Raw genomic sequence first — 11,623 nt, 5'->3', positions numbered from 1 at the left:
TGGAAAATTGAAACCACATTCAAAAGATCTTTAATGCCTCTGTTCAAATATGTAAGCCTTCTCAAAAACTTAAATCATAGCTATTGATGGATTATTACTAGATAATGGTAGATAATTTGTTGAAGAAGTGTTGAAAAAAATTCTCAACGTTCTACTGATTTTAGCTAAAAACAAAATCTAATACTTTCTACGTGGAATGTTAATTTTAAGGCATAGTTCTATTTCATGGTGGCTTATTTTTTAAAGAATTTTGAGTGACGATTATTCCAATGCCTGGATAAAATATATATATGATATAAATTTTATACGATGGATTAAAAGTCGACTTTGAAATCTCCTGTTCACTTAATACAGTTTATATTATCCTTAAAACTAAAACTTTTTATAGCTCCCATAAATTTCCATGCTAACGTTCTGAATTCTCAAACTTAATGCTCACAGGGAAGCAACGTACCATAGATGCTAATAGATGAGGCTTTCGTGGATGATAAAAACATCTACCTGGAAATACAAGAGAATCAACTGAAAAACAGTAAGAAAAAATGAGCATTTACTTCAGATATATGCAGTCAACATACAAAAATTACTAGTTTTCCTTTATATGTACCATGAAAACCAACTAGAAATGTCAGAGGAAAATGGTTCAATCGACTCACATAATAACTTACAAAAACTTATAAACTTGCAAAATAATTAGAAATAAACTAGCAAGACATTTTCAAGACTTAGGATGAGAAACGATATGTTTAAAAAAAATCACTATATAAGTTATGAAAGAAGACCTAAACATGTGGTGAAAAATATTCCCTCTTTCATTGGACAGTCTGAATATTAGAAAGCTGTCAGTTTTCTCTAAATTTACCTAGAAACTCAATACAATTCCAAACAAAACTCCAATGGGATTTTTATAAAGCTAGACAACTCATTCTCAAGCCCATCAAGAGAGAAAGCATCAAAATAGCTAACAAAACTTTGAGATAAGACCCAGCAGAAGAGACTTCAATATCTCAAAGGGACTACAAACTATAGCAATTATTAAAGTATAGTAATGGTACAAAAATAGACAAGTCAATAGAATATATACACACATATCAGTAGAATCAAAAAATTATATATATACGTAAGAGTTTATTTGTGTCAAATCAAGGAAGAAATAATAAACATTACTGTGACAATTGGCTACCTATTTGGATAAAAATAAAATTAAATCTGTTCTGCACTCCATGTTCATGCATAAATAACAAATGAAGTAAAGAGCTAAGTGTCTAATATCAAAACTATAAAAGTACTAGAAGAAAATACTGTTGGAACCCAAATAGCCAAAGCCATACTCAGCAAAAAGAGTAAAGCTAGAGGTACCACAGTACCTGATTTCCAATTCTACTCTAAAGCTATAGTAACCAAACTGCATGATACTGAGATAAAATCAGACTTGTAGACCAATGGATCAGTCTAAAGAGCCCTGACATAAACTCATCCATTTATGATCAACTCATTTTCAATGATGGTGCCAAGAACATCCACCAGGGAAAGGAAGTTTCTTCAATAAATTGCTCTGAAAAAATTGGATATACATCTTGTCTAAGAATGAAACCAGACCCCTATTTCTCACTATACACAAAAATCAAATCAAAATGGCTAAAAGACTTAAACGTAAGACCTGTAACTATGAAACTACTGGAAGAAAACCTTGGGAAAATGCCTTTGGACAGTGGTCTGAGCAAAGATACCTTAAGTGAGTCCTCAAACGAACAGACAGCCAAAGCAGAAATAGACAAATAGGGTCCCCTCGTGCTAAAAATTCCACAGGGAAAAAAAAAAGTGAACAGACAATGCATGGAATAGGAGAAAATATTTGCAAATGATTAGACTGGCAGGGGATTAATAACCAGAATATACAGGGAACTCAAACAACTCAATAACAAAACAAAAAAAATTAAAAAATGGGCAAAAGATTTGAATTGAATTTATCAAAAGAAGAGATAAAAAAAAAATTTACACATCACCAAGTATATAAAAAAATTCTTAACATCCCTGATCATCAGAGAAATGCAAATCAAAACAACAATTATATAACATCTGGCTGCAGTTAAAATGTCACATAAACGCTATGTCCTCCATGCATGCCGTCAGGAAGCTCCCTGTGTCTGTCTCAGTGGTGGTGATGCAAACTTTAGATCACTCATTAAAATGGTTTCCCCTACATAGGGAGAAATTTTGAGATCCTATAAATAACCGATTTTCCCAATAAACTTTGGTCCAATGGGTCCAAGGACTTTGGATCTCAAATGACTGGAAGACACTACAAGGTAATAGTGTGAGCCCAATATTTTTAAAAATGACACATGTAGGCTAGGTGCAGTGCTCACACTTGTAATCCCAGCACTTTGGGGGGCCCAGGCAGGAGGATCACTTGTGTACAGGAGTTTGAGACCAGCCTTGGCAAGAGCAAGACCCTGTCTCTACAAAACATAAAAAACAGCCAGGCATGGTGTTGGGCACTCCAGCCCCAGGTAGCCCAGCTACTAGGGAGTCTGAGGCAAGAGGATCAGTTGAGCCCAGGGTGAGGCTGCAGTAAGCTATGATGACGCTATTGCACTCCAAACCTGGGCAACAGAGCAAGATCCTGCCTCAAAAATAACCAAAAACAAAAACACAGTTAAGTCCTCCCTCAAAAATAACCAAAAACAAAAACAGTTACGTCTACATCTGAGAGCATCTAAGCCAGTGACTAATAGTGGGCTCTACATCCGTCAGGATTTTATTTTATTTTATTTTTATTAAATGATAGCTGTGTACATTAATGCAATCATGGGGCACAATGTGCTGGTTTTATACACAATTTGAAATATTTTCATCTAACTGGTTAACATAGCCTTCACGGTATTTTCTTAGTTATTGTGTTAAGACCGTCAGACATTTTACAAGAAAGCACATCCTTGAATTTCCTGTGTAATTTTTCAAGATCATTTTTAGAAAACACAAAGTCTGGAGTCAGACAGGCACGGATTCAGCTGCACAACATCTATTCTCTGGTATTCAAGTTCTTTCTCTATAAACTGGGGATAATATTAATATTGTATGAATTAAATAAAAATATATAAAGCACTTAGTGTACAAAACCATCACTGAATTCCTTTTTAAGTTTTTTCTCCTCACAAGTTCCAACTGGACTCTTTATACTGGCTTCTTTTCATCAAATATGCTTGTTATTTTTCCCAGCTTAAAAAATCCATTCTTCCCTCAATCCTGCTTCCTTCCTCCCACTCTCCCCTGAGAATCATTCTTCTGGAAAGACCTGCCTGTTCTCTCCTGTGCACTTCCTCTCGCCCTGCAGCTAAACCCCTACTGCAGCTCAGGTCCAGTCTCCTTGTGAACGCAATGGCCACTGGTCAGTCTCCAGAGCCTCCTCTCGTGGCCTCTGCTTCCTGTGCCTGCTGTTTCTCTCCCAGCTCTCTGGCTGCTCCTTCCTTGGGGGGTGGGGGGTTCTTTTCCTTTTGTCCCCTGAATGTCAGTCTTCTCGACTTCTGGTGTAACATGAAGCACCCTCTCTTTAGAACATTTTCGCAATGTTTTGCAAAAATTGCTATTAAGAACATCATCCACTATACGCCTCAACATCCATTACGTAGAGTTCACCCACTGCTGGTTTCTGTCACCACTCACAATGTTGAAACCTTTGCCTGTGGTGACACCCTGCCCTAAAGTTAGGTCGCCCGTCACACTCCTTCTTTGCTTGAGCCAATGCCTTCTGCTTAAATCAGAGGATTTTCTCATGCTAGGATTTCTACAATAATCATTTTCCCAATCTCTCCATCCCTTTACATTCTTACATTTTTAATATATATTTTCCTTTTTTTAATCTTATTTTAATATCTGTCTGAGTTAAATTTAGGTCTGCAGAGTCTATTATTAGCATCCTTGAAAAACATTTAGGAAGTAGAGGGGGTAAATATGCACCATGTTAAGACTTCAGTGGTGGGGGATTTCCCCTGTACAATAAACACACTTGCAAAGAGGTTTTGATAAATACGCAAAAACCTATTGAAGAGATTTAAAAGATTTTATGTGTAGCATTTCTCTGGTTCCTTATTCTAAAAAACCCACCTATTAAAAAAAGCAATGTTTAGATGACCTTGGAAAGCTAAGAATGAACTGGATATTAGATGATACTTGACTAAGTGTGATAATGATGTTGTGGTTACAGAAGAAAATGTTCCTTGTGTCAGAGGTGCACAGTGAATTCTGTGCGAGTAAAATTACTTGTTACCTGCGATTTGTTTTTGAAATCTTTAGCAGAAAGAGAGAGAGAGAAGTAAAGAAGAGGAAGGAAAAAAAGAGGGAGGAGTAGAAAGAGGAGGAGAGGAAAAAAGGAGAGGAAGAGGGGCGACGATCACATTCCGTGACTCTGCCTTGTCCTGGTGCATTTGAAAATAGGAGAACATTTTCAAATTAAGAATGAAGTGTTAAACTTTAAAACATGGCATTACCACACACACACAAAAAAAATACAAAGTATTTTCTCTAGACTCAATGCTTAAAGTTTATGTTCAAGCTTGGTCCAACTGACAATAAATCTCAGGTTGATTATATGTAGACTCTGGTGTCTGTGCCTTGACTGGGTCCTATTCTCATGAAGGAGCCAAGTGAAAGAGGGACTATTGGAGGTTCGCAATAATCAGAAGCCAGTTCACTCAGTCATGACCGATATGTAGGAAACTGAGAACAGTGCCTGCTAGATAGCAGTTTTTGTAAGTGTCGGCCGTTATTCTGTCTGCTAAAATATCATTGGACCCACCAGTTCTGTTTTCGGTCTGTCATATTTACATTAAATCCAAGATCAGTTCCTCTAGCCCAAATATCTACATATCTGGCTTCTAATGCTCCTCGTATACTATCTCTATAAACATATATTCCCATGAGTGTTATATAAGATGGCGGGGATAGACAAAGTACTTGGTTAATAGGCTGCTATGCTCAGTGCCTGTTCTTTTAGAAGTTAGGCTGTTGACTTTGTGTTTATGTTTCATGCACATCTTTAATTTAATACTATTAAGAAAAAGTAGTTTCTGTATACTAACAATGAACAATCTGAAAAGGAAATTAAGAAAACAATTTTACTTATAATCAAAAAGGAGAACATACTTAGGAATAGTCCCAGACAAAAAGGTAAAAGACTTGTACACTATAAGTTATAAGATATTACTGAAAGAAATAAATAAGGCATAAGTAAATGATATTCCATGTCTGTGAACTTAATGTTGTTAAGATGGCCATATTACTCAAAGTGATTACAGATTTGGTGCAATTTCTATCAAAATACCAATGACATTTTTTGCAGAAATAGAAAAATTAATTCTAAAAATCATAGGAATCTTAAAGGATCATGAACAGTCAGAACAATTTTGAAAAAGAGCAAAGTGAGAGGATTTATACTTCCTGGTTTAAATATATTCCAAAGCTATAGTAATCAAAACAGTCTGGTACTGGCATAAAGGTAGATATATAGACCAATGGAACAGAGAAAAGAATGCAAAAAATAAACCTTCATATATGTGGTCAAATGATCTTGACAAGGGTACCAACACCACTCTATGAAGAAAGGACAATTCTCTTCAACAAATGGTATCAGAAAAATTAAATATCCACATGCAAAAGAAGGAAGTCAGGCCTTTATCTTACACCATACACAAAGGTTAACTTAAAATGGATCAAAGGCCAAAATATAAACCCCCTAGGAGAAAGTACAGGGGAACAATTTCTTAATATTGGTCTTGGTGATGATTTGAATACAACAACAAAACCACAGGCAACAAAAGATAAAATATACAAATGGCAAAATAGCAAACTTAAAAATTCTGTGCATCAAAGGAAGCAATCAATAGGGTGAAAAGGCAACCTTTGCAAAATGTTTGCAAATCATATAGTTATTAAAGAAATAATATACAGAATATACTAAAAAATAAAATCCTACAACTCAACCATGCACATGCCCAAAAATCAAATGAACTAGTTAGAAAGTTGGCCAAAACTTCAGCACTCGCTCTAAAGATGATATAAAAGTGTCAACAAGCATCAGAAAAGATGCTCAATATCGCTGATTAGAAAAATGCAAATCAAGACTACAACGAGCTATCACCTCACACACACATTTGGGTGGTTATTATCAAAAGAATAATAAACAGAAAGTATTAAATGTTAGTGAGGAGTTGGAGAAATTTGAACTCTTGTGCACTTTGATGGGACTGCAAAATGGTGCAGCTGCTGTGGAAGACAACGTGGAAGTTCCTTGAAAAATTAAAAATAGAATTACCACATACAATTCAGCAATCCCGCTTCTGGGAATACATACCAAGGATTAGAAATCAGTATGGTGAAGAGATATTTGCAGACCCATATTCATAACAGCCGGATTCTCTATGGTTGAGAGGTGGAAACAGCACAGTGCACATGGAGGGCTGAATGGATAGACAAAACGTGGTCTGTCCATATAGCAGATGATAATTCAACCCTAAAAAGGAAAGAAATCCTGTTACATACTACAACAGGTATGGACCTTAAGGACATCATGCTAACTTAATAAGCCAGTAACAAAAAGATAAATACTCTGTGAGTCTGCTCACGTGAGGTTTCTAAAGTAGTCCAATTCATAGAGACAGAAAGTAGAGTGGCAGTGACCAGGGGCTGGAGGCAGCGGAGAGGGTGCATTGTTCAACGGGCAAAGAATCTCAGTTTTGCAAGTTGAAAAACTTCTGGAAATCTATTTCCCAACAATGTGAATTACTTAATATCACTGAACTGTACACTTCCAAATGATTAGAATGCTTTGATATAGCAATTGTCTGGTTCCTTTTCTGGATGTATTTATGTTCATTCATTCTTTACAAGGCTTTTGTTTCTAGTCCTTATCTTAAACATGGTTATTATTATTAAATTTTAAGCCTTTTTAATTTTCTGAAGGCAAAAAAATGGAAACCTAATAAACACATGCATACGTAAAAACAAACAAAAAAATGATTAGGATGGTAAATTTTATGTGACATGTTTTTTCACAGTAAAAAAAGAATAAGAAGTAATTTTTTGAATCTAGTTACATATCATGGATGACACTCAAAAGAAGGTAATTTGAATACAAATAAACTTTTTGGGTGTACTAAAAGCTCTGATTGAATAATTAACTTTGACCCAAGGTTCTTTGTGAGAAAGTTTGTAATTGGAATCATTTTGAAGCAGTTGATGACAATTTACAAATATTGTGAGAGTGGCTACTGTGTACTTCAGGGGCCAATGAAAACAATAGCTTCAAGACTGTTTATTTAGGCCCTTGAGCATAGATGGGTGGAGCAAGATGGCGGCGAGTAACAGCTTCCCTACAACGGTGAGTCTGGGGAGATAAGATTCCAGGCATCTCTGGCTGGTGGGATCTGCCTATAATCATCCCTTTGAGGATACAGGGAGTCAGCAAGGGACTTCTGGACCCCAAGAGGAGGACAAAAACCGTAGAAAACTGGCAAGTGGTTGCGTGTGTTAGATTGACCTAATCCCACCGGCAGCCGTAAGTACAAGCAGCAGTGAGACTGGCACAAAAATAGAGACATAGACACTCGGAATTGAATAGAAAACCAGGAAATGAAACTAACATCTTTTAAACACCTAATCTTTGACAAAGCAAACAAGAACATACCTTGGGGGAAAGACTCCCTATTCAATAAATGGTGCTGGGAGAACTGGATATCCACATGTAAAAGACTGAAACTGGACCCACACCTTTCCCCATTCATAAAAATTGATTCAAGATGGATAAAGGACTTAAATTTAAGGCATGAAACAATAAAAATCCTCAAAGAAAGGATAGGAAAAACACCGGAAGATATTGGCCTGGGGAAAGACTTCATGAAGAAGACTGCCATGGCAATTGCAACAACAACAAAAATAAACAAATGGGACTTCATTAAACTGAAAAGCTTCTGTACAGCTAAGGAGACAACAACCAAAGCAAAGACAACCTACACAATGGGAAAGGATATTTGCATATTTTCAATCAAACAAAAGCTTGATAACTAGGATCTATAGAGAACTCAAATTAATCCACATTAAAAAGGCCAACAATCCCATATATCAATGAGCAAGAGACATGAATAGAACTTTCTCTAAAGAAGAAAGACGAATGGGTAACAAACCTATGAAAAAATGTTCATCATCCCTATCTATTAGAGAAATGCAAATCAAAACTACCCTGAGATACCATCTAACCCCAGTGAGAATGGCCCACATCACAAAATCTCAAAACTGCAGATGCTGGCGTGGATGTGGAGAGAAGGGAACATTTCTACACTGCTGGTGGGACTGCAAACTAGTACAACCTTTCTGGAAGGAAGTATGAAGAAACCTCAAAGCACTCAGGCTAGACCTCCCATTTGATCCTGCAATCCCATTACTGGGCATCTACCCAGAAGGAAAAAAATCCTTTTATCCTAAGGACACTTGTACTAGATTGTTTATTGCAGCTCAATTTACAATCGCCAAAATGTGGAAAGAGCCTAAATGCCCACCAACCCAGGAATGGATTAACAAGCTGTGGTATATGTATACCATGGAATACTATTCAGCCATTAAAAAAAATGGAGACTTTACATCCTTCGTATTAACCTGGATGGACGTGGAAGACATTATTCTTAGTAAAGCATCACAAGAATGGAGAAGCATGAATCCTATGTACTCAATTTTGATATGAGGTCAATTAATGACAATTATGGTTATGGGGGGGAAACAGAAAGAGGGAAGGAGGGAGGTGGGTGGGGCCTTGGTGTGTGTCACACTTTATGGGGGCAAGACATGATTGCAAGAGGGACTTTACCTAACAATTGCAATCAGTGTAACCTGGCTTATTGTACCCTCAATGAATCCCCAACAATAAAAAAAAAAAAAAAAAAGAATGGAGAAGCATGAATCCTATGTACTCAATTTTGTTATAAGGACAATTAATGACAATTAAGGTCATGGTGGGGCTGGGGGAAGGGGAGAGAAGAGAGAGAAAGAAGGAGGGAGGTGGGTGGGGCCTTGATGTGTCCCACAACTTTTGGGGGCAAGACACGATTGCAAGAGGGACTTTACCTAACAAATGCAATCAGTGTAACCTGGTTTATTGTACCCTCAATGAATCCCCAACAATAATAAAAATAAATAAATAAATAAATAAAAATTGAAAAAGATATTTCAATTTCTTTAAAAGACATAAAGTTGTTTGGAGCAAAAGTAGCAATGTGTAAATGAGGTAAAACATAAAAATGTCATCTATATGACTCAATGAGCCCAAAGGCTGGAGGAATGACGGCAAGTGGAGACGTACTGTTGTAAGATTCCTATCTTCTCTGTGAAGTAAGTTAGATTAACTCTAAGTAGATAAGACACTGATAGATACAGTAATACATGGAGAAGTAATAAAAATCAAGCAAAGGGTTCTGGCTATAAAGCCAAGAAAAAAATGATGGAATACTCCAAAATATCTAATTTAAAAATAAAAAGAAGGGCAGCGCCTACGGCTCAGTGAGTAGGGGGCCGGCCCCATATACTAAGGGTGGTGGGTTCAAACGCAGCCCCAGCCAAATTGCAATAAATAATAGCCGGGCGTTGTGGCGGGCGCCTGTAGTCCCAGCTACTGGGAGGCTGAGGCAAGAGAATCGCGTAAGCCCAGGAGATGAAGGTCGCTGTGAGCTCTGACAGCACTTTACCAAGGGTGACAAAGTGAGACTCTGTCTCTAAAAACAATAAATAGATAAAAAAGAAGAAATTAGAAATAGGGAAATAAAAGCATAGATGAGACAAAAAACAAACAGCGAAATGGCAGCCCTGACATGACTACCACTGCAGATTCCACGAGTACTTGATGACTAATTATTAGAAGGAATTTCATGTCAATAATTTCAACAATTTTGATAAAAACGACTAAATCTCTTAAAAGATACAAACTGCCAAAGTTCACTGAAGAAGAAATAATCTATTTAGAGAAAATTATTAGAGGAATTGATCTATATCCCTTAGAGAAAATCTATAGTTAATAATTTATCATTTTAACCTGGATGGAGTTGAATTACATTCTTAGTAAAGTATCACAGGAATGGAAAAGCAGGAATCCAATGTACTGAATACAGATCTGAAGCCAGTAGACGACTAATACACACCCACATAAGAGGAAAAACTCCATCAATTCAATTTGGGGGAGTGGAGGGGGGAGAGAGGGTTCATGTGCTCCCACCTAATGGGCACAGTGTAAAGGTCCATGGAACATCTCCTGGATACAGGACACAACTGCTGGAGGGATGCTACCTAACAAGTGCAAATATTAAACCCAGTTGTTTGTACCCTCACATTAACCTGAAATAAAAAAAAATTATAATTATGTATACAGAAGAACCACTGTAAGTTGGTCACCCAAGAGACTTTAACATACTGGTCAACATACAGAGATGGTCAGCATGAGAAACTTTGCCTATGGTACATGTGATCCAATCTATGGAAAAGAGGTCAACTTAAGTAGGTGGTCAATGTGGAGAGGTGGTCAACTATTAAGGCTCTACTCTCTGTATAATATTATTATAATATGATCTACAGTTAGAAACTTTCTTATAAAGAAAATGCCAAGATGAATACACTGGTATATTCTACCAGACAGTTAAAAAAGATATAATAGGGCGGCGCCTGTGGCTCAGTGAGTAGGGCGCCGGCCCCATATGCCGAGGGTGGTGGGTTCAAACCCAGCCCCGGCCAAACTGCAACAACAAAAAAAAATAGCCGGGCGTTGTGGCGGGTGCCTGTAGTCCCAGCTACTCAGGAGGCTGAGGCAAGAGAATCACGTAAGCCCAAGAGCTGGAGGTTGCTGTGAGCCATGTGATGCCACGGCACTCTACTGAGGGCAGTAAAGTGAGACTCTGTAAAAAAAGATATAATACCACTTCCATGAAAATTCCTCCAGAAAATCAAACAGGACAGTACCCTTTCCAATACATTCTGTGAGACAAGCATTATCCAGCTACCAAAACCTGCCAAAGACACTATAAGAAAACTATAAACCCATGTCCGTATAAACATAGGCCCCCAAATTATAATAAAACTTTAGCAAACGGAGGCGGGTGTCAATGCCTGAACCGGATGCCTGTTGTCAGGCCTCTCTGTCATTGTCCAGGAGATTGCTAACCTCCTCTCCGTTCAGACAACCAAGCTTTAGCAAACTGAATCCAACAACTTAGTATAAAAAGTATACACATCATGACCAACCGAGGTTTACTCGGGAATGCAAAGTTAATTTAATATTCAAAAACCATTCGATGAAACATACCATACAGTGTAAAGAAGAAAAACGGTATCATCATATCAACAGATGCAGAAGCAGCATTTGACAAACTTCACCATGTATTTCTGAGAAAATACATGCAGAAAACTAGGAATAGAAAGGAATTCCCTCAGTCTGAAAAAAGCCTGTATAAAAACTGACACCCATGCTGGAGTCAGAGTAAAGATTAAGTGCTTTCCCTTAAGACAGAGGACGACAAGAAAGTCTACTACCGTCATTTCTATTCAGCGTTGTTCTAGGTGCAGATTTTAGCAGTGTGATGCGTCAAGAAAA

General features: G+C 37.3%; 1 pseudogene; it reads right to left on the bottom strand.

The window, feature by feature from the left end:
• Window positions 1–11,104: 11,104 nt before the first annotated feature.
• LOC128567126 (uncharacterized) lies at window positions 11,105–11,216 on the bottom strand (annotated as a pseudogene).
• Window positions 11,217–11,623: the final 407 nt, after the last annotated feature.

This window comes from Nycticebus coucang, chromosome 15, assembly GCF_027406575.1.
Source record: "Nycticebus coucang isolate mNycCou1 chromosome 15, mNycCou1.pri, whole genome shotgun sequence".
In the NCBI taxonomy this organism is placed as follows: Eukaryota; Metazoa; Chordata; class Mammalia; order Primates; family Lorisidae; genus Nycticebus; species Nycticebus coucang.
This window is presented reverse-complemented; position numbering and strand designations above follow the sequence as displayed.